Source organism: Cetorhinus maximus, chromosome 19, assembly GCF_964194155.1.
Source record: "Cetorhinus maximus chromosome 19, sCetMax3.hap1.1, whole genome shotgun sequence".
Classification (NCBI taxonomy): Eukaryota; Metazoa; Chordata; class Chondrichthyes; order Lamniformes; family Cetorhinidae; genus Cetorhinus; species Cetorhinus maximus.
This window is the reverse complement of record NC_135897.1, coordinates 25,728,370-25,752,300: the sequence shown is the minus strand read 5'-3', so window position 1 is coordinate 25,752,300 and position 23,931 is coordinate 25,728,370. Positions and strand designations below refer to the sequence as shown.

At 44.8% G+C, this 23,931-nt stretch overlaps 1 protein-coding gene across 2 annotated transcripts in view; it reads left to right on the top strand.

The window, feature by feature from the left end:
- LOC144693693 (ephrin type-A receptor 3-like) overlaps positions 1 to 23,931 on the top strand; it is a 408,573-nt gene that overhangs the window by 225,627 nt on the left and 159,015 nt on the right. The window lies entirely within an intron of this gene.

The window sequence follows — 23,931 nt, the reverse complement described above, 5'->3', positions numbered from 1 at the left end:
GGTAGACAAATTAAAACCTGGTCTAACACCTGGGTAACGCCACAAATGACCTCCCCAGTGATCCCCATGAACACCCAACTACCCCCTCGACCTCCCAACTACACTGCGGAACCCCCGACTAATCGGCTGACCTGACTACCCACCCAATGGCCTACTCACCTCACCCACCTAACCACTTACCCACTCACTCACTCATTCACCTACTATTCACCCACCTATTCACTCGCCCATTCACCCACCCATTCACTCATACACTCATTCACTAACACTCTGAAAAGCCTTGGGAGCTTTAAGCACTTACCAGTACACGGCAACTGATGTTACAAAAAGGGGCGTGTCCTCTGCACTGATCCTCTTAGCTGGTCTCTCCATAGGTTCCCGCACTGAGGGAGTTCTTCTGCATCCTGGATCAGACCTTTGGCCATAAAATACGTATCCGGGTTAATGGGCAGTTTTCTGTCTGATCAGCTTTGGACACACGGGTTCCGCTGATGATGGGAAGATTTGGCCAATGTTCTCAAGATGGGAGGGCCGAAATCATCCAAGGTTTCTATTCCCAACGACTATCCCCCAAATTGCGCTGGGAATTGCATCCATGTAGATGTCAGGATTGCATTTGAATGTGAAGCATTTCACGGTCAGATAGCCAATAACACTTATTGTCTGTGCTTACGCTTGTGTTTCTAGGACCCAGTGTACTATAATCAAGCACAAATCACCTTCAATCAATAATTATTCTTCAATTCGGGTACACAATCCCGTCTTGACATGTGTCATTCTTCGGTGCAGAAACAAACTTTTAATTTAATGACAGGTGACCAAGATTTGTTAGTACATTTGTGCACTAATTTTTCAGTCAGTTTAAGGGTCTGAATTCTGGGTTTTGTTGTCAGGTGCTTTCATGACCCCTGATAAAATAATCATGAATAAACAATTGTGTGCTATCCAGCTGACACAATGAAGAAAACTATTTTTTTTCTTTCTGGTATTTTTTCTCTTCTGTGAAGATGCTGACTCTTTGTTGGAGTACAGTCCCACTAGTGTTGGCTAACAGCTTATACTTCGCTCAAGTGGCCAATCTTTGTGTCTGATGCTACACAGGCTGTTGAACTCTGGAAGTCATCACAGCCAAGTATGACCCTGTCCTCATCCAAAGGTCACACACATGCATTTCCCAGGCACACTGAACTTCAAAGCCAGCCACCTCTACTGCCTAGAAGGACAAGCCCAGCAGCTGCATGGGAATACCATCAACTCCAAGTCACACATCAAAGTGACTGAACACACATTGCCCAGGGTGACCAACCATCCCTTATGTTATGGCATCGTCCCCTATCTGAGTCCACTGTCCTGTGTCCTGGGCTGCATGGTGCGGGGATGCTGCTGGTCCTGTATTTCGGACCTTTAAATTTCACGCATTGCGCAGTACCTGCTCGCCACCTGTTTGCATGCTTTCACAGCTCTGGCAGCATGACCCCTTGCCCTCCAACAGCTCTGGAACCCAGCTCCCCCTCCCCCCACACATATAGACCCCCATGAAAGGCTGTCCCTTAATTTTCTTCCCAAGACTTGGTCACCCTGACCTTTATTACCGCAGAGACAATATCTTGGAACTCCCTGCCTAACAGTACTGTGGGAGTGTTCTCACCACGCTCACTGCAGCAGTTCAAGATGGAGGTTCACCACCACCTTCTCGAGGGCGAGTAGGGATAGACAATAAATGCTGGTCTTGATGGCACTACCCAGATCAGGAGAACTAATTACAAAAGAAATAGCAGTCAGGATTAAGAATTCTAGTTGACTGCCTTCTCTTTATTAGCTTAGGTCATTGAGAGCATGGAGCATCACTTCAGTTGAGATCAGGCACTTTGTTGTGGACCAGGAACCAATGTGGATCTTCCGGTTTATATATCCACACAGCACAGTGCCTTTATCAACTTAGCCATTAGGGACACAACATGGGAGTAGTCAGTGAAAAATGTGCTGCGGCACTGACTTTGCATACATATGGTCATTGAAATAACCATTCTTATAGCATCAAAAAAACAATTTTCTAGAGTTTCCGAACATTGGCCATATTCTAGCTCCCAATGTAATTTTGCAGATGATTGACAGAATCAACAGACAAAATGGTGGAAATGGTCATTTAAGTGACCCCCAGAACATCAGAAAAACCCGGGCAGAAGTTCTGCTCCAACATTTGAATAGTGCACACATAAATGAGCAAATGCCCCTCTGTCTGACTGAGCTTCTCCTGGGTGAGCAAAGCAGTGCTTGTTTTTATTTTAAAAGTGATACTTGCAGACTCAATTTAGAAGAATGCAGCATTGTGTATTGTATATACTTCGGTCACAGCCCATGAAAATTTGCTTTGTATATCCAGCCGCATTTTCCCTTCCAATGAGCTACTGCTGTGAAAGCTTGGGGAGTACATCCTCTGTCAGCTGAGCTAAAGATAGTAGTCGCTCTGTGACTGCAGCATGGTTCAATCCAGCAAGAAACGTCGTATTTCCCATTAGGTGGTTGACACAAAGGCAGGTCAGTTTATAACCTCAAAGTAGAACCCAACACGATCCATACTGGCAGTCAGGGACTGAAAGAACGTGCTGAAAGCTAAATGAGATGTCACATAGAAAGCTGTATTTAATTATACCATTAGCAAAAGGACTGCAAGCTGCTGATAAATGGAGATTCATACATTTAGCTTAATCGCGTAGTGACTGTACAACGGAATTTGTAATACCTCGTTCATTCAAAGAGTGCTTTATATTCATGGGGGAAGGCAGATTTTAAATGTCTCAGCAAAGTGCAGAAAAACTGTATGATCTAGTTTTGTTCTCTTATTTAAACCGTAAGCTTGGATTCATGCCCTCAAATGAGCTGCAAATTCATCTTCCGTCAAGTACAGATATTCTGACTCCTGCTTAATAAGGTATTTTGTGTTGATGGGTGAGTTTATCAGGACATTATAAATGATTGTCTTTCACTTTTCTTTTAAAAAAAAATTGTCTCAGAGTAAATTGGCCGATAAAGAGGTGTGAAAGAGGCCAAACAAGATGTTGTGTTTTTATGACATTGATTTTACTATTACCCCAGCGGTATTGCTCAAGGCATGTTAGAAGTTGGACTGTTCTTTTTATTCTTTCATGTGATGTGGGCGTCACCAGCAAGGCCAGCATTTATTGCCATCCCCAATTGTCCTTGAACTGAATGGCTTGCAAGCCCATTTCAGAGGGCAGTTAAAAGTCAACCATAAAGGAGCAATACAGCATGTAATAGAAAATGAAAAAGAGAAAGTGCTGGAAATACTCAGTGGGCTGAATTTTCCCCCCATCGGGAGGGGGAAGTTGATGGGCAGGCGCATGCGGGCGCGCTTCCGATTGGCGCCCCTGATCGGAGGCGTGGCACCATTTTATGTGGGCAGGCCAATTAAGGCCCGCCCAGCGTGACATCCGCACGGAAGCGATTTGCACTTCCTGTGCGGGTGTGGGTAATGCCTAAAATCGAGAGTGCGCTCTTTCGCGCACGTGTGCAAAAGAGCGCACTCATCTCCCTGAGGCTAAGTTCAGCCTCAGGGAGATCGGCTGTAAATGTTAAAAAGCTCAAAATAGAAAAATAAAATTTCCCTAACATGTCCCCACTCATGTGACAATGTCACCTGAGTTGGGACATGTTCATAATTTCCAAAAAAACTTTATTAAAATTTTTAAAACCCTACATGAAACCTCATCCTGCCCGTGGATGTGGTTTCATGCTTTTTTTAGTTTGCGTCGGGGCTCCTGGCCTGCCCGCCAACCTTAAGGTTGGACGGGCAGGTCCACTAATTACTTTAAATGCTCTGTCAATGGCCTCAATTGGCCATTGACAGGTCGGCGGGCCCGCAGTTGATTTTGCTAAGCCCCCGCCTTCCTGAAAATTTAAATGGAGCGCGGTGACATCGGGAGTTCCGCCCAACGTTACCGCGCGTCATTTTACGTGTCAGCGAGCGGGCCCCGCCCCCCCACTCGCCAATGGTAAAATCCAGCCTAGTGGGTCAGGCAGCATCTGTCGAGAGAGAAGCCGAATTAACATTTCAGATTGATGACCTTTCACCAGAACTGGAAGGAGTTAGAGATGCAACCGGTTTTAAACAGATACGGAGCTAAGGAAAAACTGTGGGAGGAGGGGGGAGGTGGGATGTTGGGAGGTGAGGAAAGAACAAAGCCAGAGGTCAAATCAGCCAGATCAGTAAACTCGAGGCAAATCTCGATAAATCTTGGATTTTATTGGCCACTGTGGCTCAATACCACACACCAGGGGCAGGATTTTTCAGTTGGTGTATGGGGGTGGGTTCGACACACCGACGTGTAAAATGACGCGCGATGCTGTCGAGCGTGCGTCCTGACGTAATCGCACATCCCGCTATATTTCGTTTGGCGGGATGCGCCGGAGTCGGCTGTGCACCCGTCAATATGTAAACGGCCTATTAAGGCCATTAGGAAAGTGATTCATGTCACTGGTAATGCTGCCCATCCGACCTTAAGGTTGGCTGGAAGGCAAAAAGGCCAAGCGGCCTTCGCATTTTTGAAGAAACCTCATCCACAAGCAGGATGAGGTTTTCTAAAGCTTTTATGAAATAAATTTTTTTAAATTCCTAAATATAAAAACACATCCCATCTCATATGATACAGTCACATGAGGGGACATGTTCAAATAAATGTTTAAACCTTTAATTTAACTTTTTGAATATCGATTCAATCTCCCTGAGGCGCGAAGCTGCCTCAGGGAGATTGAAGCGTGAAAGAGCGTTGGCCCCGACTCTCCCTCCTCCCCCCCCCGCCCACACAGATAGCGCTGAGCGCTACCGGCCGCGTATTACGCTGGGCAGACCTTAAAATGGCAGCGCGGAGACGATCGCAGGCGGCAATCGGCTCCACGACTGCTTCCACCGAGCCCGCCCGCCACCTGGAAAATGCAGGCCCAGGTCTATAGGAAAAGTCCAAATGATCTATCAATTACAGAATTAAAGCTGGCAGTACACAAATAGACTATTCAGCCTTGCTGGTCTATGCTGCCACCATTCTTCATCTCAACCTATCACAGAACATTTCTTTTTACCTTCCCAACCACCATTTCCCTGCCTGTGTACTTATTTATAAACTGTTACATCTCTAACTTCTTCCAGCTATAGCACTGACCAGAGGGGGGATGTTTTAACCTAAAAAAAAAGGGGCATGTGTGGATCGGGTGTGGGGATTAAAGCCCTAAAAACAGATTCCCACCCCAACATGAACACTTCCAGCTTTAACTGAGGCCAGAAGATGGGCAGACAGTCAAACCCACTCCAAGAAGGCGGGCTGGGTGTGAGCCTTATTGTCATTCAGCTTTCCAATGTTAATTCTTGTCGGCCAGGTTCCCAGAGCCTTGGGGTGAGCTACATCCAGGCAAGGACTTGGTGGATGCAGGAGGTGAGTGCCTTCCTGAAGAACTCCCACAATCGGGCACCAGCCCCCGAAAACTTCAACCTTCCCCACAAGGCCTCTAATTCTACCCACCAGACCACCCATCCCTTCCCTCACTCCCACCCGAGGCCCCCAGGTCTCAATTTCCCACGGCAAATTAAAACTCTACAGTTTATGGGGAAAATCCAGCTTCTGCATTCCCCGTGGCTTAACCCCACCCCTGGCCCACCACTGCACCATCCATATCAACAGGCCAGGTAAGTATAAATGTAGCCCATTAACACTTCTCCCCATAGATGCTGCTTCACCTGCTGAGTATTTCCAGCATTTTCTGTTTTTATTTCAGCTCTTCAGCATCTGCAGTATTTTGATTTGGCATTGGTGTTTACCATTGTTGTGCTTCAAGACTGACTAACCTTAAAATTTAAAAAGTTACTTAGAACTCAAAAGCTGTTCAGTCTCATTTAACAGGACTGACAATCTTTTTTGACATGTCACTGTCAGGGAAAAGGCGGTGGAGAAGGTAAGAACATAAGGAATGCTCTGTGACAGGTTGCGATGAAGAATGGTAGGAAGGGTCTTGTGTGGAGCATAAGTGCCAGCATAGACCAGCAAGGCCGAATGGCCTATTTGATTGACAGATCGTTTAAGTCGTCTGCCAATCATGTCATGCTTATTGATTATAAATGCCACTCTCTAGTAAAGTCGCTGGGTTGAGTCCCAGGAGGGGAACCATGGCTTATTTGTTTTCCTTCTCTCCGTAGCCCAGTATTACAGAGGCCAACACCTGCACCAACTTTCCCCAGTCAGATAAGCAAACTCATGAGAGAGCTGGAATAAACTCATGGGCTTTCTTGGTCTGTGTAACACAGTACAACACTTTTATACACTGCCCTATGGGGGGGAATCCTACTGTAAACGATCATTATCCCAACCCAAAGGATGTAACAGTTACAAAATTACATTGCGCCTACTGCACAGATGTGGTCGATGCGGTTTACATGCTACACAAGGCTCTTCATTCGTCTTCATCTAACCCAATCTGTATTAATCTTTTAATTGCAATCCAATATGGAAATGAATATCACTTGAAAAGCTGAACTCTGAAAGTGCATTTGGGTTTTCATTTGAAAGACTGGGCAGAATTGTCCGGTCCCGTCAGTATCGGACATCATGGCAGATGGAGGTGGGACAATTCAGTCTGAGGGGCAGGAAGGTCTAAATTTGACTGCGAGAGGAAGGTGTATGGGGGGGTGCGTGGTGAGGTTGGGAGTGGGGAAACAAAAGTGTTGGGGGTCTGTGGTCGGGAGGGGAGAGAAGCGGGCACAGGGGAGGAGGGTGTAATGGGGAGAATGCGGCAAGTGGGAAGGTAGGCGTAAGAGGGGAGGAAGGCTTAAGGGAGGGAGTTCGGAGGGGGGATGGAGTTCAGAGAGGGGAAGGAGTTCTGAACGGAGAAGGTGTCCGAGGGCAGGAAGGAGTAAGGGGAGTGCTGGATGTTCAGGTGAACGTGCAGGGAAAGGTCTGTGGAGTCAATGACTGCTTCCTGGGGAGTGAACTCAGGGTGGGCGTGGTAGGAAGGAGTTGTGAGTATGAGAGAGGGCAGAGAGAGCCAGAAGAGTGGGAGGGTGAGGGTGCACCTGTAGCAATAGAAGCGACAGCGAGGGTGGTTGGTGGGGACTCGGAGGCAGACACGGACCCTGGGAGTGGAAAGGAGGAGGTCGGGGAGGTCAATGTGGATGGGGGTGGGATTCTCGGGAAGGTAGGGAATGTGCACCTTCACCTGGACATCCTGGAAAGACAAGGGTTTGGGTTGGTAGGTGACGGTGGGGAGGTGGAAGGTGATGCCAGCAGGGTCAGCAGTGATGGGGGAAAGGACATGGGTGACTGGGTGAGGGGAAAGAACAGAGGAGTTGATCAGAAACTTAATAACTACCATGGCTGTCGAAATCGAAAGTGAGCAAAGCCTCGTGTTGGTTGGGAACAGGTGCTGCATGGGAGTGTGATCAGTGGGTGGGCGGAGATGCAGCTCAGATGGACAACTGAAGGAGAACCCCAGCAGGCAGCATTGAAAAAGCTCGGGACAGTGAGATGAGTGTGATGGAGGAAGGATCCGCGTGTGTGGGAGAGTGTTTCCACGAGGCTCTGAAAGGCCCTGCCACACAATTCTGCTTCCAGAACCACTCGGGTACGTGCAGCTGAACTGCTAGTGTGGGGTGGCCGGGGGGTGGGGGGGGGGGGGGGGGGGGGGGGGAGGGTGCAGTGGGTGGATGCATTGGGAGGATTCACGAAGCCTGTCGATGAAGCTGACAGGCAACATTGCGCATTATTCAGTGAAAGTGAATATATTTTCAGATTATAAAGTGACAAAATGTGTTCACCTGCGCAGCCACTTGTAATCAGAATTTCTTAACTTTTCTAGGCCTACCAATTCTTCTAGGTGCTACCCTGGCATCCACAGCAGGAGTGGAGACAGCCTGTAGAATGGTTGGCCCTGTTGCTTCTAATGACTTTGGTGTGCGCCCTCTGGAGAGCCGAGTCCTTGGAGGCCCCAGCTTGCTTTGCCTGTCCTCCTGTGGGCCAGCTGCTCCCTCTGCAGTGACAGTGGACAAGGTTGGGGAGGTCACAGGCAAAGGGGTCTTGGAGGGAGTGGACAACCTCTGAGATTCCTGAGTGGATGACCCAGGGGTGTCCAGCTGCAGCTCCTTCTCCCGTCGGGTGCCTGAGGGCCCTGGTCTGTTTCCTTGAGGGGAAGGAGCACGTGGAGGGGCGTCAAAGTGTCCTGTTTCCCTCTCACGTTTCCACTGCAGGAACTCATCCATGGCTTCCGCAATGGAGTGCACGCATCTCTGCATTCTGCTGGACCAGGGTCTCCATGGCATCCGCCATCCTCCCCAAGGAGACCTGCATGCACGCACATGTGGGCATCACTTCATCAGAGAGCAGGCGGGTGCACTCCTCTGACTCGCGTGCCACTCTGTTGTGGGCTTCCAACAGCTCTGCATAATGTTCCCCCGCCTTCTGCTGACCTTCCAGGATGAGTTGGAAGGCCAAATCCAGAGGCTCATCATCTGACTTGGGCCTCACAGGCGCCTCTTCTCCAGCAGTCCTCCTCCTGCTGGGGAGCTCGGCTGAACCTGCCTCCTCCTGCTGCTGTGGACACTTGTCCCTGCAGTGACCACCAGATTGTGAACCCGAGCCTGCTCTAGATCTAGGCCCCACCGAGGTGTGTGTCTCTGTTCTGGTGCAGGGTGTGGGTAAGCGCTGTGATGGGTCTTCCAGGCTGCTTATTTCCAGCTTTTCAATGGAGGAGGTGTCCTCTTGGCTGGAGGTGAGGACCTGGATGGAGCTGAGGGACTGACTGGCTGAGGGTGTTGGTCGCTTGGCAGAGCTCCCTGTGAACCAAAGTAGAGATAATTCGTGCATGTCAGCAGAGTCAAAAGCAGGAGAGAGAGCACTCACAGTTGCGTTGAGAGAGGGATGATGTGGGGAGAGGTGTTTTTTCACCCTCATTAATATTGATGATTGTGCACAAGAGGAACATGATGTCAATCCAGCTCAAATGCATTCACAATAGATTGGCACCAGGACCTAAAATAAGATTTAATTGCAACTGCAGGCAGTCAGATAATGGCAGCAGAGATGTGAGCAGAGTCTAGAAAATGGAATCTAATTTATATCTTTCCGGAGAAAATTATATGCTTGTTTTTCGCTTTAGTGTAATTGGCGAATTTTAGGAGATCTCCCTGACCCATGTACAGTCTGAATACACCGAGGATAGAGCTTGAAAGCAAATGTAAATTAGAAAAATGAGCAGGCATTTAGATTCATGTGGTAAAATGTTGACGAATGACAATTGTGGCACACATTCAGAAAACTGATATTTTGCAATATGGTATTAACATGGCATGAAATGGTGTGTTATCAATAATATGTGTTTACCACATGAAGTGCTTTTAGCCATGGGATATTTGACTCCCAGTAAGGTGGAGTCCAAGTTCACCACCCTGAACTTGGGGATTCCAGGACATGAGATCCAAGTTTAGACTTGCAGAAACCTATTTGATTTTATTGGAGGAACGACTATTGGGTCACTTCTCATGTGTGGTGACATCGGGCAGGCAATGGGAAGAGCAATCAAGATGCCCGCTTGCTGTCACCAACAAGAGTCACCCACCCATTGTGGTGGGTGGGCCTGATTTAGATCTGTCAGGTGAGCTGTCTGCACATTCCCAGTTCTAATTGGCAGGTTGCCAATGGGGGTTGGGCCACGAAATCTAACAGCTATTCTGCAGAGTTGATCTGTCCAAGTCATCTAACATGGCAAGACCAGGTGATCCTTGGAAGAGGGTTACATTCAAGCTCCTCTGAGCCCCACAACAATCCTCTACGGCTGCAGAGGGCTGACCTCCAGTGATCTGTATTGTTGTGAAACCATGCTTTATGTCAGAAAATGATTTTGAATTTATTGGCTGGAAACCCATAATTGAGTCTTTTTTAAAAAAAAAGCTACATTCCAGTGACTTGGGATCATAGTCACGGCTGCACATGCATCACTGTACCTACTGCATTCCAAAACTATCGAAACCATAAGATTGGATGGGCCATGACAAATCGCTTCCAATTGCACAGTTCTGCATTCCAAAACTGTTGAAATGGAGACAAAAAGATAAACAGAAAGTACTAGAAAATCTCAGCAAGTCTGGAAGCATCTGTGGAGAGAGAAACAAGTTAACGGAACTCAGAAGAAAGGTCATGTTGGACTTGAAACATTAACCAATATGAAACCGTTCAAGTCTAACCTGACTCTTCTCCTGAGTTCCATTAACTCTGTTTCTCTCTCTACAGACGCTGCCAGACCTAAGTTTCCCCAGTGCCTCCTGGGCAAAATTTTATCTTCCGCGGGCACATGCGCACCCAACCAGAACGGGTGTAAAATTGTGCAAGATGACGTCAGGCGAGCATCCTGATGTCATCGTGCACTCGTGGATATTTTGCTCAGCGGGCGCGTGCGGCAGTTGGAAGAGCGCCCGCCGACAATTAAGTGGGCAATTAAGCCTATTAATGGTGCAATTGTAAGCGATTTGTCATGGCCCATCCAATCTTACGGTTGGCAGACGGGCCAATCGGCTAGGTGACCTTTACATTTTTTATGAAACCTCATCCAAGGTTCGGGATGAAATCTCTGTTAGGATATAAAATAAAAAGAAATACCTGGGGACTGTGTTTTTTTCATGAGGTATGCTTTCAGGTGCTTGATTGTGCTGCATGGACATTTTTTTGCAGCATTATTGTGCTTTCTTTTATTATTTGGAGGCCTGCAGCTCCCTGAGGCATCTGTCTGCCTTCAGCGAGCTCAGTGGAAGAACTCACCCGCCCCCACCCCGGCAGCGCTGAGCCAATTAACAGCCAGCCAGCGTGAAATCGCGGCTGGGGGCTCGTTTCCCGACCACACATGCCTGACGAGCGTAAAATTCAGGCCTCTGTTTTTATTTCAAATCTCCAGCATCCGCAGTATTTTGCATTTATTGAAATGGAAGACAACCTGTCTCTGCAAAGTCACAACAAGAACAGTTGCTATGAAAAATGATGAATGGGGGGGGCTATCTCCTATCACATTAGCAAAAATTGAAACATATGTACGAAATGGATATAGAGAGACCTTAATCAATACCGATTGCAGCCCCTTAACATTTGTAGAGAAATTCAAAACCTATAATGTAAAGCTATTTTAATGGAGCCTGCTTTTGCAACGATATCACCTAAAGATTATGTGCATTGTAGGGGCAAACAATGTGATAGCTGATGCTTTATCCAGAGTTTTACCTCAGCAGAAAATCATCCTGAAAACTGTGGATAATGGGGAGCTGGTTCCAATCTGCAGCCCGGGTGTTTGATATATGTGTAAGTGAGTGCTTAAGTATGAATGTGTACCACTGTTTTTCTCTTAGCAACCTCGTAATGAAACGCTAACATCGTAGTTTTTCATCCTATATAGTGCGGAGGTGTTTGAAACCAGGCTTTATATCAAAAAATGATTTTTGAATTTATTGACTGGCAGCCCCTAATTAATTTCCTTTTTGGAAAAAGACTAAAACCACATTCCAGTAACTTAGGATCAAATCCTTTCTCACATCGTTCCCAAGATGCCCTTTCATCTGTTTTGCCCTGTGCCCCCTTGTTTTAATGTCTTATTCCACCCATATTGAATTGGTGGACTGGATTTATTTTATCTATGCACTTCTAATATTTTGAATTTTTTGTTAAGATAATGGATGGGATTTTCAGATCCCCCCTGCAATGATGCACACTGCTGGTGGGATCAGAAAATTTGGGAGAGCAGCCAAAAGTCTGTTGATTTTGTGCAGGAATTTCTGGCCCTATCGAATCCCGCCCAATCTCACAGCTTCCTCTCTTTCATACTTAATACACCCTAATTTCTTCAGTTCTCAAAACTCAAACCTTTGATGCCACACATTAGTTTGTTGACTCTTAACACACTGTCTCCTTAGCTTTATAGCAGTGACTCTTATGCCACTTCTATCTGATTGAGAGGAATTCACAGCAAAAAGTAGCAACAGGCAAATAGCTACATGTTTACAAGCTTGTGTTATGCAGTTGCTTGAATATTTCCAACTGATATCTCTGGCTGTCGGGTCATTCCCCACTTGCTGATGCAGGTCTCTATAACGCAGTGACTGAGCCACACTGGCTTCTCTGTGTGAACTGCACATTTGATCTGCATGTGTAAACCTCTCAAGATACTGCCAGAGCCTAGCAAGCTGCTCCATTTATAGCATCGGTGCCAAGCTGTCAGCAGTAGCTCTGTGTATAACAGTCCCTAATTATTCATATAGGGCTAGCTAAGTGATTTAAGAACAGCTAAAATCTGTAGGAAAGGAAACCATAACTTAAAAATTCCATCAGAATTGATATCAATTTCATGAGAAAACTTAAAATTTTTCCCATACTTAAGTTAAAAAAAAATCAAATTCTATCTGAATATATTCACAAAATTCTACTAATTTTGCTTCATTTAATTAATGCTAAAAGAGAACTATTTACAGTTAAAATATTAATTTGTGTTATCCAGTAGTGATAAAGTAGCAGTTTTTTGGTGAGTCTTTCATTACCTGTGTGCCATTTTCTTTAAAAGGAGCATGTATACATCAGTGGTGTTAGTGAATTGCACTGCACCACTAATACTTTCGACTGATGGGCGCATTAATCAGAGGAGCTTGGGCATGCATAACTGTAAGGAATAGATTAATCAAAATGAGCATCATAATTGTCATTTAATGAGCTGAGAAAATCACAGTTCCTAAAGTACGCGTTGTTGTTTTCTTTTGGTTAAAAGTAACCCAGAATAATGAGGGGGTGAGAGAGGAAGATAGAAAGACAGTAAATGTGTGTTTTTAAAATATCTGTCATTTGTATTTGACCTGACTTCACAAAAGTATTCCAGCCTTTGCGAATTGATTTAGATTTATTTTCCCTTAAGAAAAGCAGACTCGATATGGCACATTAGTTTTTTTCGCCTGTAGTTTCATCCTGCCACTTGTTGGCTGTATGTGTGTTTTGATGTTCAAACAGTTAACTTTTAACTCGTTAGCCATTTTACCAGGGAATTTTTGGATGCTTAGTCATTGAACATGTTCAAGACTAAGATTGATAGCTTTTTGGGTGCTGAGGGAATCAAGGGATATGGGGATAGGGCAAGGAAGTGGAATTGAAGTGGAGGATTAGCCATGTGGTCTTAGTGAAATGTGGAGCAGCCTCCAGGGGTTGAATGGCCTACTCCTGATCCTGTTTCTTATTAATAACAAAGATGAAGAGAAAATAAACTGCAAATGCTGGTCACCAGAAACAAAAACAGAAAATTCAGGAAAGGAAAAACATAAATCCCCTGGACATGATGATCTACATCCCAAAGGGTTGAAAGAGGTGGCTGTAAGGATAATGAATGCATCGGTGCCATCTTCCAAAATTCTATAGATTGTGGAACAATTCCTGCAGATTAGTTAGCAAATGTGACCCCACTATTTAAGAAAGGAGTGGGAGAGTAAACAGATGTAGACTACAGACTGGTTAGCCTGACGTCAGTAGTAGGGAGAATGCTAGAATCTAGAGAATTTATTATAAAGGATGTGATAACTGGACACTTATAAATAATGGTAGGATTGGGCAGAGTCAACATGGATTTACAAAAGGAAAATCATGTCTGACAAACCTGTTAGAATTTTTTAAGAATTTAACTAGCAGAATAGATAAGGGGGAACCAAAGGATGTGGTGTATTTGGATTTTCAGAAGACTTTCGACAAGGTCCCTGTAATCGAGTTGATTTTCCAGGCAACTTTTCTTGATGGAACCATTGAACTTTATTTACAAGACAGCAGCAGCAGTTACATGTGTGCATCAAACTCTATAACTAAAGAAGAACTCCCTCCTAGAGGTTCCCCTTGCTGCAAACTGATTGGTTTACACAGATCATGTGACCTTACAACTCTAGATTATTCTTAAAGCTACAGTCCTGCATTTGCCAAAGCTATAGTTGCTACAGTCCCACACAGGAGGTTCGTAAACAAAATCAGGGCACATGGGATTGGGTGTAGTATACTGGTATGGATTCAGAATTGGCTAATGGACAGAAAACAGAGAGTAGGAATAAATGGGTTATTCTCAGGATGTTACTAATGGGGTACCACAAGGATCAGTGCTTGCTTCAGCCATTCACAGTATATTTCAGTGATTTGGATGTGGGGACCAAATGTAATATTTCCAAGTTTGCTGGTGACACAAAATTATAGGTAGGAATGCGAGTTTTAATGAAATGCAAAGAGGCTTCAAGGGAATTTAGACAGGCTAAATTAGTGGGCAAGATGGCAGATTGAATATAATGCGGAAAAATGTAAAGTTATCCACTTTGGTAGGAGAATAATACAGAAATGCAGAGTATCTCTTAAATGGTGAGAGGTTGGGAAGTGTTGATGCCCAAAGGGTGTTCTTGTTCATTAAGTCACTGAAAGCTAACATGCAGGTGCAGCAAGCAATTAGGAAGGCAAATGGATGTTGGCCTTTATTGGAAGAAGATTTGAGCACAGGACTAAAGATCACACCTGGAGTATTGCGCGCAGTTTTGGTCTCCTTACCTAAGTAAGAATATACTTGCTGTAGAGGGAGTGCAACAAAGGTGCACCAGGCTGATTCTTGGGATGGCAGGATTGTCCTTTGAGGAGAGATTGAGGAGACTGGGCCTATATTCTCTAGAGTTTAGAAGAGTGAGAGGCGATGTCTTTAAAATATACAAAATTCTTACAGAACTTGACAGGATAGATGTAGGAAAGGCGTTTTCCCTGACTGGGACGGGGGGCAGGGGGCGGTGGTGATGGGGGTTGGTTGGGGGGGCTGCTGGTGTCTAGAACCAGGGGACACAATCTCAGAATTAGAGGTAGGCTATTTAGGACTGAGATTAGGGGGATTTTCTTTACTCAATGGGGGGGGGGGTGCGAATCTTTGGAATTCTGTACCTCAGAGGGCTGTGGAGGCTCAGTCATTGAGTATATTCAAGACAGAGATTGTTGGATTTCTAGATATTAAAGATATCAAGGGATATGGAGATAGTGTGGGAAAATGGCATTGAGGTAGAAGATCAGCCATGATCCAGTTGAATGGCGGAGCAAGCTTGAGGGGCCGAATGGCCTACTACTCCTATTTCCGATGTTCCTATGGGCAGAATCACCCCATATTTGCACTAAGTGCAGTAGTGGGCGGGGAAAATTATGTTTTACTCACCGACCACAATGGTGGTTTTTCACGCCATATCATCCCAAACCTGTCACACTAATTATGCATTCCTGGGATACATGCCATTTCCATGATGGGTGGGCTCCAATTCACCTGCCACGCCATCACCTCGCCACTTCATCATGCCAGGCACCACATTTAAAGTACAGCCATGCTCAGTGCTTCCATCCCAGGACTGCAGCAAAGAAGACATGGCCCCTAAAGGCAAGAAGAATGCAGCCCTCGAGTATCTTTTGGACATTGTGAAGGCCCGCTGTGATGTCCTCTACCCCCGCTCTCGCCGCAGGAGGGACAGCCACATTAACACTCGGGCTTGGTAGGCTATGGCAGTGGTGATCAGTGCCAATGCTGCACAGAAGAGGTTGGCCATCCAATGCAGATAGAGGATGAATGATTTCATCTGTGCAGCCAGGGTATGGCAAACATTTCATCACTCTAAACTCACACAGTCAAGCCCATCTCACATTCACTGGCATCTCACTCACTGCCAGCTCAAGGGACATCACCACCCATTCTCACACACACACCCTCATATGTCCATCTGGCCTCATCTTCTCTGGAGGCTGCCTCCTCAGCCCTCACCATCTTGAGGCCACTTGCACAGATCAACTTGTGCCCCCACACACACCCTGGGTACCCTCCTTCCCCAGTACAGTCCTCGTCCTGCAGCCTCTTCCCTTACCTGAGGCTACTTCTCCCCCTTCCCCAAGCAAGCCTTACTCCTGCAGCCATTGAAAAGCCACCCACATACGGCTGATCTGGTAGGTAGAGATCTACCCATGAGTCCCCCTAAAAGTAATGTGTTGCTGTCTGTGAAGCCTGGTGTTGTTGACTGTGAGTGCTGACCAAGACAAGATAGGCAAACAAACCTTGAACTCCTGAGTGATGTGCACACCTTATGTATGCTGTTGTGAAACACGTTGGCGCATTTTCCCACTGATGTGCACAGACGATCCAGCGGAGGGGGTGGGGGGATGAGTTCAGCGGGCTGGCCTTATAATGATTTGCTGATGTATTACAATGAGGTTCCCGATGTCCAATGGTAGGGAACGTGGCCTGCCATAGGCAGGCTGAGTGGACGATTGCAACTGGTTTCACAATGCCGCAAAACCTATTTTTAGCTTTCTCACCATATTGTCTGCTGATGCCACTGAACATGCCCTACGCCGGTGGGCATGGAAAATCCCAGACTATGTCTCACATGTTCTGATAAGGAATGGAAGCCCAAAATGTAAATAGTTATTTCTCTTTTCAGATACTGACTGACCTGCTGTGTATTTTGTTGTTATATTAACATCTTAAAAATGAACACAGTTTTATCCCTTTATAGGCATTTTAAACCCTGTGTTACTTTTGGCCGTGATCGTACTTGTGATTGTCACCATTTTGGAGTCAAGTCTTTATTCTTATTGATGAGCTACAGTTCTCTAACGTAAAAATAGTTTAATGATGCAGACTATCTTTAGAAAGCTTTGTACCATATTGGAGGGAACCTTTGCCTTTCACATGTACCATACCACTGTCACTATCACAGAATCACAGAACCTTTACAGTGTAGGAGGAGTCCATTTGGCCCATCGAGTCTGCACTGGCTTTCTACCTAGACCCACTTCCCTGCCTTGTCCCCGTAACCTTGCACATTCTTTTCTTTTGAGATAGCAATCCAATTCCCTTTTGAATATAAAAGCAAAATACTGCGGATGCTGGAAATCTGATGAAGAGTCATGCGGACTCGAAACGTTAACAGTGTTCCTCTCCGCAGATGCTGTCAGACCTGCTGAGTTTTTCCAGATATTTTTGTTTTTGTTCCCTTTCGAATACCTCGATTGAACCTGCCTCCAACACCCTCTCAGGAAGTTCGCTGCAGACTCCAGCCACCCACTGGATGAAAACATTTTCCCTCACAACATTATTACTCCTTTGCCAATTATTTTGAATTTATGCCTAAGATACTATATGCTTTATCAACTGCTCTCTCAACACACCTTGCCATCTTCAATGACTTATTTACATGTACACTGTGATCCCTCTGTTCCTGCACCTCCTTCGGAGTTTCTTCCTTTATTTTATACTGTCTCACCATATTCTTCCTGCCAAAATGAATCACCTCACATTTCTCTACATTTAACTTCACCTGCTACTTGTCTGCCCAATCCACCTGGGTAGCATCTTCTTCCTTTGTAAAGACAGATGCAAAGTACTCATTTAATACCTTCGCTATTTCCCCTGCCTCCACGTGCAAATCCCTTTTTTAATCCCTAATCAGCCCTACTTTTTCATTTGCCACTCCTTTTATTACTTACATGCTGAAAGAAGACCTTGAGATTCCCTTTTATACCAGTTGCTAGTCTCTTTTCATGCTCCCTCCTTGCTTTTCTTATTAGTTTCTTCACTTCCCTTCTGGTCCTTCTATATTTAGCCTGATCCTCCATTGTATTTTCTACTTGACATCTGTCGTACACACAGACTCTTCCTTTTCATTTTCACTTCTATCGTGTCATTCAGAGCGCTCTGTTCTTTTTAATTTATTCATGGGATGTGGGCATCCTCTGCTGGCTAGGCCAGCATTTATTGCCTATCCCTAACTGCCCTTGTTCAGAGGGCATTTAAGAGTTAACCACATTGTTGTAGGTCTGGAGTCACAAGGACAGCAGATTTCCTAAAGGATATTAGTGAACCAGATGGATTTTTACATAAATTGGCAATGTTTCATTGTCACCCTCAGACTTTTAATTTCAGATTTTTACTGAATTCAGATTTCACCATCTGCCGTTGTGTAATTCGAACCCGGGTCCCTAGAGCATTACCCTGGGTCTCTGGAATACTAGTCCAGTGACAATATCACAATGCCACTGCCTCCCCTTCAAGGGAATATACCTTGACATTGCCTGCAACACTTTTTCTTTGAAGGTGGCCCATTGTTCAGTCATCGTCTTTTCTGCCAATATTTGATTCCAACTCACTTGATTCAGATGCATTCTCATCCCATCGAAGTTGGCTTTCCCAGTTAATTATCCCTGCTCTAGATTGTTCCCTGTCATTTTTCACGGCCAACCTAAACCTTATGCTACAATGGTCACTGCCCCCTCAATGCTCTCCCACTGATATTTGATCCACTTGGGCCAATTCATTCCCCAGAATCAGGTCCAACAGCACCTTCCTCTTATAAAAACAAAAAACTGCGGATGCTGGAAATCCAAAACAAAAACAGAATTACCTGGAAAAACTCAGCAGGTCTGGCAGCATCGGCGGAGAAGAACAAAGTTGACGTTTCGAGTCCTCATGACCCTTCAACAGAACTGAGTAAAAATAGAAGAGGGGTGAAATATTAGCTGGTTTAAGGTGGGGGGGGGTGGGGGGAGAGAAGTGGGGAGGGATGGTTGTAGGGACAAGCAAGCATTCAAGTACTTGAGTACAAGTACTCGAAACGTCAACTTTGTTCTTCTCCGCCGATGCTGCCAGATCTGCTGAGTTTTTCCAGGTAATTCTGTTCTTGTTTTAGCGCCTTCCTCTTGTTAGACTAGAAACATACTGTGACAGAAAATTCTCTTGAACACATTTCAGGAACTCTCGTCCCTCTTGTCCCTTTGCACTATTGTTATCCCAGTCTATATTTGAATAATTGAAGTCCCCAATTATAATTACTGTATAATTCTTGCACCGCTCTGTAATTTCTTTACAAATTTGTTTCTCCACATCCCTTCCACTAGTTGGTGGGCTATTGCACCTTTTTCATTCCTTACCTCTAGCCAGAGAGATTCTGTCTTTGACCTCTCAGGAACATCCTCTCGCTCCAGTATTGTAATGCCTTCTTTAATCAGTATTGCCCCTCCCCCCGACCCCTCCTTGTCTTCCTTTCCTGTATCACCTAAACACCTTGTACCCAGGAATATTTAACACTCAGGCCTGCCCTTCTTTGAGCCAGGTCTCTGTTATAGCACTAATATCATAATTCTATTTGTCACCCTGTGCCTGCAGTTCACCAATCTTATTAACTGCACTCCGTGCATTCACATACATACACCGTAGCCCTGATTTAGGATTTTTTTACTTCCCCCCTTACTCTGACCCCAGCTAATGACTTTCTATTGCTTTCTCTAATTCTATCAAACGAACAATGGATGAGAATTTGCCAAGGATGAATTCACAAGTATGTGAAAATTTGAATGTAGCAATACACAGAGCAGCAGACAGTCCTTTTAGCAATGGGATATTTGAGAGAAATCATGCCGTGATTGACGAAATGTTCCAAAAAACTGTAGATGACCAACTGAGTTGTAAATTGACAACTGCTCCAGTGTGGGCAGTACATGCAAAAAACAAACTTCAAATGGCGTAGAGCTGCCTCAGGGAGTTTAATTTCATTATCAAAAAGTGAATAAACGATTTCAAAAAATTATTCGGACATGTCCCCTCATGTGGCGGTGTCACATGAGCTGGGACATGTCTAAGAATTTTATTAAAAATTTTTATTAAAGTTTAAAAACTTTCATGAAACCTCATCCCGCTTGTGGATGAGGTTTCATGATAAATGTGAAGGCCGCCTGGGCTCTTCGCCTGCCCAACAACCTTAAGGTTGGACGGGCAGCCCTGTTAATTGTTTTAATTGCTATTTAAATGGCCTAATAGGCCTTTGACAGTTCGATGGGTGCGCGCCCGCCAAACTGAAGATCTGAATGACGCGCCATGACGTCGGGACGCATGCCTGACATCACCGCGCGTCATTTTACGCATCGGCGAGCAGGGCCCCCCCCCGCATGCCGACCAGAAGATTCAGGCCTTAGAGTACATTCTGCACGGTTTGCTGGCACTGCTTACATGTTGACGGAACCTAAACATACGATGGAAACTGAAGGTGCACCAAGTACTTTGCTTACATATATGCCGGACCTATACGCACAACGGATTGTGGCAGATAACAGGTTAACTGAGAGTGGACCAAGTGAGAGTGAAGATCAGGTTAGAGCCATTTGTCACAAAGATCAACTACCGAAAGTTGGAACTAGGGTGGCATTTATGCCAGAAGGAGCTAGTGAATGGAGGGAAGTCACCATAGTAGGAAGGGCAGGAAAGGCCACAGGGAAACACAAAAACTGTCTGAATGTACAAGACAAGGGGCCGAATATCAGAATCAGATTGACAGAGGGAAGTGAAAATGTGGAAAGCTAGGAATCATAGTGTACGTTCAGACAATGTGCCTAATGGGGATCATAGTCCAAGGAAAAGATCAAGAACTTGTGAAAGGAAGTCTAGTCGCAGGAGAGACAGGTCGAGTAGTAGTCGTCCAGATAGGGACAGGAGATCTAGTAGGGGACATAGTTTAACAAGACCAAAGACCAAAGAACAGATGAGGAGCGACTCAAGAAGTAGGAGCCCCTACGATAGAGAAGTTATAGTGGCTACTAACAAGTTATATGGTAAATTGGTAAAGGGGGCAAAACAAAAAGAACTTGACAGGTGGAGAGATTTTGGCGTTTACAAGGAAGTGTCAGACAAAGGAAGGCCAGTGTTGTCCCATAGATGGATAAATATGGAGAAAGTACTTTCTGATGGTACATATAAAGCTTAGGCTATACTTGTAGCTCGGTGATTTGAAGAACAGCTGGGCGACCAGGAAGTTAGTGGAGACTCTCCAACAGAGGGAAAAGGAAGTCTGAGGATTTTCCTTGCACTTTTAGCGACATACTCACGGAAATGTAAATCCATTGACATCAAAGCAGCATTTTGCAAGGGGAACAATTTCATAGAGAAGTATTCTTAAAGCCTCCAAAAGAAGCTGGAGATATAGAGGAGAATTTATGGTAGCTGAACAAGTGTTTTTACAAGCTAAATGATGCATCCAGGATATGGCATTTTTCAATTAGGTCAGTCCTACTGGTTTTCTTCAGCTAAAAGCAGATCCAGAAATGTTTTATTGGTACCATGAAGTAAAACTAGCAGGCATTTTCTCAATGCATGTAGATAATTTCCTGTAGGGTTGGGCGTTTGGGGGGGTTGGTCTGAGCTATTTGAGAAATTTGTGACAGATAAGCTTATAAAGGAATTCAAAATGTTGAACATGCTATAAAAAAAGGAAAGTCTTTACAACTGCGTCTTAGCTTTACCCTTAGAGAGGGCCAGCAGTTTTGAAATAGACTTGCTTTTATGTAAATGTACCATGTCTATCACTGTGAGGAGATAGGGTGGAAGACAAGGCAGATGGGGACACCTGTGAATTTTGAGTTATCATTTAGACTGGCTCAGCACGTGGAATGTATTTGTTATTTTAAAGTTAAGTTTTGTGGGTGGATTTGGATGTCATTACCAGTTGTCATGTGTTCCATGTGTCTGGCAGGTGAAGCTAGCATGACTTGGAGACAATGTTTAAAGTTATTTGTGAATGAAAATCACATTGGGGTCATTTCCTTGTGTTCACAAAAGACCTGCCCCTTTTCAATGTTGCCACAGTAACTAGGCAAGTGGACTAAAGAACAACTTGTCTCACTGCCTCAATCCATAAATAAAAAGTGAGCGTCCATGTTTAAAATGATCTCGACATATGTTTTTTTTGCGTGTGATCGCAGTCAGATTGTTTCAACAGATTTTGGGCTGTTATTTTGAACCTTTGGTTCCTCTAGGAACATGGTAGGTTTAACTCTGCTTTCCCAAACCCATCGCCACATCGCAGAGTGAAAGGCAGGGATGTTTACCATTCTGTGGTGGCCACAATCATTACCATAAAACTGTGGCACCGATTCAAAACACCCACAGCATTGAGAGGTTGACATTTCAAAGTGTTACCAAAGGTTTAACTCATACTTCTGGATAACAGTGCATAATACGAAGCTTAGAAGAATGAAGACCATGGCCGGAATTTTCCAGCCCCTTACACCAGCGGGATCATCCAGTCCCGCTAATGTGAATGGAGATTTGAATGGCTCGCTGTCCCTGCTACGGTGGAACCCACCACGGGGGAGGGGGTGGCTGGAAAATTCCAGCCCATCAATCTGATTTCTGTGTGGCTGATAAAACTCAACTGTATATATAATATATAATATATATCATATATATGGAGCACCTTTAACATAAAACATCCCAGAGTGCTTCACAGGAGTATAATGAAGCAAAATTTGACACCAAGACACATAGGTGATGGTAGGACAGGTGACCACAAGCTTGGTGAAAGAGATAGGTTTAAAGGAGCATCTTAAAGGAGCAAAGAGAGATAGAGAGTCGGAGAGTTTTAGGGAGGGAATTTCAGAGCTTAGAGCCTTGGCAGCTGAAGGCACAGCTACCAATGATGGAGCAATTAAAATCAGGGATCCTCGAGAGTCTGGAATTAGAAGAGTACAGATATCTCGGAGGAGATTACAGAAATAAGGAGGGATGAGTCCAAGGAGGAATTTGAAAACAAGATTGAGACTTTTAATAAGAGATATTGTTTGACTGGGAGCCAGTGTAAATCAGCAAGCACAGGGATGATAGACAAACGGGACTTGGTGCAAGTAATGACATGGGCAGCAGAGAGTTACATGCCCTCAAGTTTACAGAGAGTAGAATGTGGGAGGCCAGCCAGGAGTGCATTGGAATAATCTAATCTAGAGGTAACAAAGACATGAATGAAAGTTTCAGTAGCAGATGAGCTGAGGCAAGGGGAAGTTGCATGACGTTATAGGGCTGAAATAGGCGGTCTTCGTGATGGCACGGGTATGTGGTCAGAAGCTCATCTTGGGGCCAATTATATACCAAGGTTTTGAATAATCTAGTTTCGTCTCAGGCAGTTGCCAGGGACAAGGGTGGAGTCACTAGCTAGGGAACAGAGTTTGGAGTGGGGAATGAAGGCAATGACTTTAGTCTTCCGATTATATTTAATTGGAGGAAATTTCTGCTTATTCTGTTCTGGACATTGGTTAAGCAACCTGATAATTTATTAATGGTGGAGAAGTTGAGAGAGGTAGTGGTGAAGTAGAGCCAGGTGGCATCAGTGTACATGTGAAAACTAATACTGTGTTTTCAGATGGTGTTACCAAGGGGTAACAAATAGGTGAGAAATAGGAGGCTACCAAGGATAGATCCTTTTGCCACCAGAGGTAATGCTGTGGGAGTAGGAAGAGAAGCCATTGCAAGTGATACCCTGGCTATAATTGAATGGATAATAATGGAACCAGGTGAGTTCTCCTTGAACTGAGTGAAACATCTTGAAGTAATGCTATGTTTGGACAATGTTGATGTAAGGGATAAGCTTTGAAAGTACTATGTTGACTCAATGGATGCATTTGGCTATGTTTGTATTTTCAGTATGTTCATCAGTGAAATCATGTCACATCAGTCAACCTAATGGTCAGTCTAAAGGAAGAAACTACATCCTCAGGATGCCCCAAAGCATATCAGAGATTTAGGCTAGAAATTCATCTGCCTTGATTTCTAGGTGTGGAGACTGCAATTCTCACCATGTCCATTCAGTTTGAGGTGGGTAAGACACAAAACTACTCTACCCTGTTAGAACCATATCTACAAGAGCTATATTTGCTTTTAAAGTTTGGAAGAACATTGCATTTTTTGGACACTTGGGAGCTGACTTGGATTTTTTTTGAAAAAGGGTCACAAGTTCATCTTGGACTGGAGCAAGCATGCCTTTTCCAAGAAATCACATGACATCAGCTAAATGACCATCATGGCAATTGTGGAGGAGAGATATTTGTTTATTTG